Source organism: Athene noctua, chromosome 4, assembly GCF_965140245.1.
Source record: "Athene noctua chromosome 4, bAthNoc1.hap1.1, whole genome shotgun sequence".
In the NCBI taxonomy this organism is placed as follows: domain Eukaryota; kingdom Metazoa; phylum Chordata; class Aves; order Strigiformes; family Strigidae; genus Athene; species Athene noctua.
The window spans coordinates 65,269,245-65,274,358 of record NC_134040.1 but is presented as its reverse complement, the minus strand read 5'-3'; the positions used below and the strand labels follow the sequence as shown (position 1 = coordinate 65,274,358).

At 53.0% G+C, this 5,114-nt stretch overlaps 1 protein-coding gene across 1 annotated transcript in view; it reads left to right on the top strand.

The window, feature by feature from the left end:
• Positions 1-4,199: 4,199 nt before the first annotated feature.
• The window catches only part of HERC3 (HECT and RLD domain containing E3 ubiquitin protein ligase 3), a 54,640-nt gene continuing 53,725 nt past the window's right edge, over positions 4,200-5,114 (top strand). Inside the window, exon 1 of the mRNA XM_074905591.1 lies at positions 4,200-4,313. The gene's annotated coding sequence lies outside the window, so the exon portion shown is untranslated. The remainder of the gene's footprint in view (positions 4,314-5,114) is intronic.

The window sequence follows — 5,114 nt, the reverse complement described above, 5'->3', positions numbered from 1 at the left end:
GTTGTGTTCTTCCTGCGTTATGCAGCTGCCTGTGCATGACAGCGTATCTGTGTTTTCTGTCCTCATTAATACGGGGAAGCCATGCACAAGAGAAGTCAAAGGCTGATATAAGTCTGTTTCAAATTGGATGCATTGCATAGCTGAACAAGTCAAGGTCTTTCACATTGGTGCAGAATATGCTTTAGATGAATACAAAAATTGAAAGCCAGAAGAAAGCAATTTTTACTTCCTGTTTTGTCTTGACTTTGTGTTGGGTATCACATGCACACTCATTTGGACCGGGGAGGCTGCCTCTTTGAAATGCCAGTAAATGATATAAACCTTTGTTTGGAAGTGACTGTTAGGCTAGTGCTTTTTTTTTTTTTTTTTTTCCTTTAGGAAAGTACATGTTTTTTTCCTTTAGGAAAGTACATAGGCAGTATTTATGAATTTCCAGCTCAGTAAAAAAGACATTGTTACATATTAAGAAAAATAAAGCTTCCTTTTAAGTTACAGTATAGTAAAGAAAAACTTGAAGCACCTCAAGCACCGGGGTGGTACAGGAAAGCAGGTGGCATGGCAGTGGTGGTGGGAAAAGTGGAACTGGTGCCTTGAATATTCCAGTGCCAGCCAAGGGGAGCAAGGGGACATGGCCTGTGCAGAGCTATCCCCTGTCCCCCTCACCTTCCTGGGGCAGATGGGACACCACAGGGATGATTGCATCCTCTGGGAAAGGCACCACCCTGCTGCAGGTGTATTTTTGTGGAAAGAAGGAGCTGGCAGAAGCCTGAGCTGTTGTCCCTGTTGAGCCGGAGTGTCCCCATCCAATGCCCAGCTGATGCTGCCACACCATCACAGCTTTCTATCATGGCAGTTTAGCCTGCTGCTCTTCACCAGCCAGCTCCTGGTTGCTTGTTTCCTCTTTGATGTTTTTCTAAGCCTCCGTTAGGGCTTGGAAACCCAGAGTGATCTTCTGTGCTGTGCAAGTGCACAAAAGATATATTCTGTTTGGATTTCAAAATAAGCCATTAGAGATTAAATGATAATAGGTTTATTTAGAGCCTGGAGGTATTTCCTTCTCATCATGTATGATGCAATGTCACATGGGAGATTAAAGCTCAGAGTTACTTTCAAGGCTATTTTTAATTTGCCCTCAAATAAGCCCTGCTTTTATAAAAAAACCCTGAAAAACCTTCAGAGGGAGAAGAGTAGAGCACTCCTCTGTCATTTTCTGAAATGAATTTGAACACCAAGATGTGTCTACCTTTCCTCAAGCAGTTCTCATTATAAGGTATGCAGAGGGATAGAATATGAGTGAGCCTTGCACTCAGCTACATGAGTTTAAAAGGCTTGACACAGGCAGAAAAAGTATATTGAACCTGCAGCAGGAATTTTTTTTAGACCACTGCCTGATCTGAATGTCACCTGTAGAGACGGGCGAGAGCCTGGCAGAGCAGCTCATGTAACCAGGGTGGATCTGGGGGGCAAGGACAGCCCAACAGCTTGTAAGCTGTGAGAAACGAAGGAGGTAGCCTGGTGAAGTGTGTTGGTGGTGAGCTACATGCTGGATTTGTTGCTGAGAGGACACCATGCAGCAATACTGCTTCCATGGAAGGTGGCAGGACCTCTCTCCTCAGTCAGCTAATCCCCAGCTGAGCCCCTCTGAAAAGCTCTTCCCTAACATGGGATTGGCCAAAAAAGAAAATACACAGAAGAGTTCATTGCTTCCAGAGCAACACAGAGACATCAATGGCCACACAGAAGGATTTTTTCCTATCCACAACACTCTTTGGCCCAGATGGCTGGGGCATAGACTTGTGGCCCATGCGGCAGTTTCCCTGCGGTGGGGTGCTCTGTGGCTAGCTGTCCTCCCCTCCTCACGCTGCCATATCGGTGAAAATCTCTGACAACAGGCAGGACTGACTAGGGATAAAGCATCACTATCTCTGCACAGCCCTGGTAAAAAGTCTGTGACATGGTCCATTGGAGCAGGTGGCTGGCTACCAACAGCACCTGGTGAGGGACTTTGGGGGAAAACACCTACTGGAGGATGGTTCACAGGGCAGGTGAAAGCTGCCACCCTGTCTGCCTTTGTGGAGATAACACTAATGAATAATAACTCGTATTACCACAACATCCCGGAGACCACATGCTTGCCCATGTGGTTCTTGACACTGGACTGCTGTTCAACTGTTTGGGGGAGGAGAGACATGTTTTGGAAATCAGGATGAGCTGCAGATTTTGGAATCTCTGGATATTTTCAGACGTTCTCTGTGGGAGACATAACCCATCAGGAAAATGGTGAGCTACATGTTCTTCTGGCAAAGGTCCAACCTTGCCATGGGCACACCTAGGGCAGCCCTTAGTCAGCAGCAAGACGTGGGCTCCAGCCTGATCGTCCCCAGGTGAGGAAGACCCATGGTACAATGAAACCTGGGCTCTTTGGGAGAAATCAGCAGAGGCAGTGGCCTCCAGAGAGACCCGTGCACAGTGGAGCACAGGGGAACAAACAAAATGGGATTACTCTGGTGTCTTAAAATTTTATCCATTTATGAAGGAGCAGCCTTGAAAGTTCTCCACGTAGCCAGTTAGTAATTAGTTTAAGCAAGAGACTCCTGGCTCCCTTGGACAAATTACAGGCTTTTATCCCTTATCTACTTTTTTTTTTTTTTTTTTTTTTTTTCCCTTTTTTGTGTGTACCTTCCCCTCCTTGATTACTTAATCAGAAACAAACAGGGAAAATCTAGTGTAAAGGGAAATGCTGACTATTTTGCAAAGGTCTCCAGATGGTGAAATAAACAAAACAAAAATAAACAAAGGAAGTATTTTTTCCTCTATGCTTTTAGTTATTCTAGAAGGTGCTTGTAACACTGGTTAAGTAAAAGCTATTGCATCACAGGTGTAATTTTACACTAGAGAGTAGCTCTTTTTATGCTAAGCAGGTATGATCCATGCAAATAGAGATGAATTTTAATCCGATATGTGACACATTGCATGCTAAGTATGCAAACACTGAAAACTATCAGAGATGTAGCGTAAGGAAGATGAATACCGTGGGCATGGGACTTACTTCAGGGCCCTCTTCCCTCCACCCTGAGTCCTTGCAAACATCTCTGTGTAGTTTGCTCAAATATTCACTGTCATTTTGATGGTCTGAGTGAGATCCAGCTTGTGCATTGCTCTTGTGGCGTGGACTTTTTCTAATGGATGACATTAAAATCAGAAAACGAGTATTTGGGAGTTATTTAATTGCTTGCTCATTGGCCTTTTTCCCCCTTCTTTCTCCCAGCTGAGATTTATGCTTTCACCACAGATACTTTCCTAAGGTTGAAACTTTGTATAAAACGTACGAGTTTCTAAACAAACAAGCCTGCCAGTTGCCTAGAAGCCATGTAAAATCCAAGATGAAAAGCGGGGAAAGGAATTGACTATTGTTACTAATAAGTGGTATTTCACACTTAACAAAACCAAGAGGGTAATTTTGAACAGTGCAAAGCTGGCTTTCCCTTGAGACCTTCATTTAGAATAGCTTAAATTCTCGAATTTTGCATATGCTTAACTTTGCCGATTGATTTCACTTGTCTTTACTTCAGCTACTGATCTGCTTAGCCTGTAAGGCCTGCTAAATCTCTGCAGTCACAACCCTTGGCCGCAGTTTGCAGCCTGAGCTGGTTATCCACCGCGCTGGGTCTCTGGCAGCAGCCTCGGCTCCTGAGGCATGTCACCCTCGGCGGGAACGCGGGCATGCGGGGTGACCCCAAGGAGCTCTGACCCCGAGCAGCGCCCCGGCTTCAGGGAGAGGAGATTCTCTGCACAGGCCTCCCTGGGGGGTGAGGCAGGAATGGCAGCACCACGTGCCCGTGGAAGCGTCGCCCCCGCTGCCCCCAGAGCGGGCTACAGTCACTGCCGGGCGCCAGCAGCCCGGGGAGCCCCGCAGGGCCGGCCGGCTGCCTCCTCTCACCGCTGCCTCCGCCCGGCAACCCCTCGGCACTGGGAGCCGGGCCTGACCCGGCCTGAGGGAGCCGCAGCAGCCGTCGGCGCCAGGCTAAAGCAGCCCGTCACGCCGCCGGCCGGCGCCCTGCGCGGGGGCCCAGGGAAAGCGCCGCGGCGGCGGGGGGCGAGAGACGGCGGCGACCACCACCGAGGACCCAACCACAGAGCGCCCCGCCCCGCGCGGGGCGGGGCGAGGCGCAGCGCTCGCCGTCGATTTGTGCGCCGGAGCCAGCCCCGCACTTCCCATTGGCCGTCCTGCGCTGTCAGTCCCGGCGGCGGCGGCGGCGCCTGGGGGCTGGGCTTCCTCGTTGCCGTGGCGGCAGCGGCGGGGCTGGCGGTAGGTGAGCGGCGCGGAGCGGCGCCGCGGCGGCCGGGGGACGAGGGGGTCGGCGGTAGCTGCGTGCCTCGGGCGTCCTGCTGGGCGCGGCCAGAGCCCCGCAGGGGCGGGCCTGGGCCCGTTGCGTTGGGGCCGGGCCGAGCCTGAATGGGCGCGGCGAGTGCTGGGGGAGGGAAAGCCCGGCTGCCGGTAAGGCCGCCGCTAGAGCCGCTGCCGGTCCTGGCACGGAAACGGTGTGTGGAGGGGGGGTGTTATTCGCGCGGGGGCGCGGAGCAGCGCGGTGGCATGGCGGGGCCCCGCGGCCCCCCCCGCCGCTCGCCGCCCTGCCTGGCGCAGGACGCGCGTCCCCGGCCGGGGCCTCCCCGGGCCGGTGCGGGGAGCCGGAGGCGGCAGCGGGGCCGCGGCGGGAGCCGGCCGGCGCTGCTGGGTGCCGCATCCCCTTGGCGCAGCGGGCAGGGTGTGCTGCCCCAGGTGAGGGGTGTGTGCTGCCCCGGGGGGTGCTGGCGCTGGGGGGCGCCGGCGGGCGCCCGAGGCCGCTGCCACGGCTCTCTGGCGCGGCGGGGCGGTGTGCCCGCCGGGCCCCGCAAAGCCCGTGGGGAGCGCCGGTCTGGGAGGGGGGGTGGGAAGCAGCAATAAGCACGGCAGACAAGAAGCCTGTGTCTGGGGTGAAGGAAGGGAGGTGTTCTTACCGGGATTGCAAAATGGAGAGGATGTGGGTTTTGTTTTATTTATTTTAAATGTTTTCTATGGGGACACCTCTTGCTGGGGGTATGCGGTTATGCAGTGGAAGTGCTCTGTTTCTGCT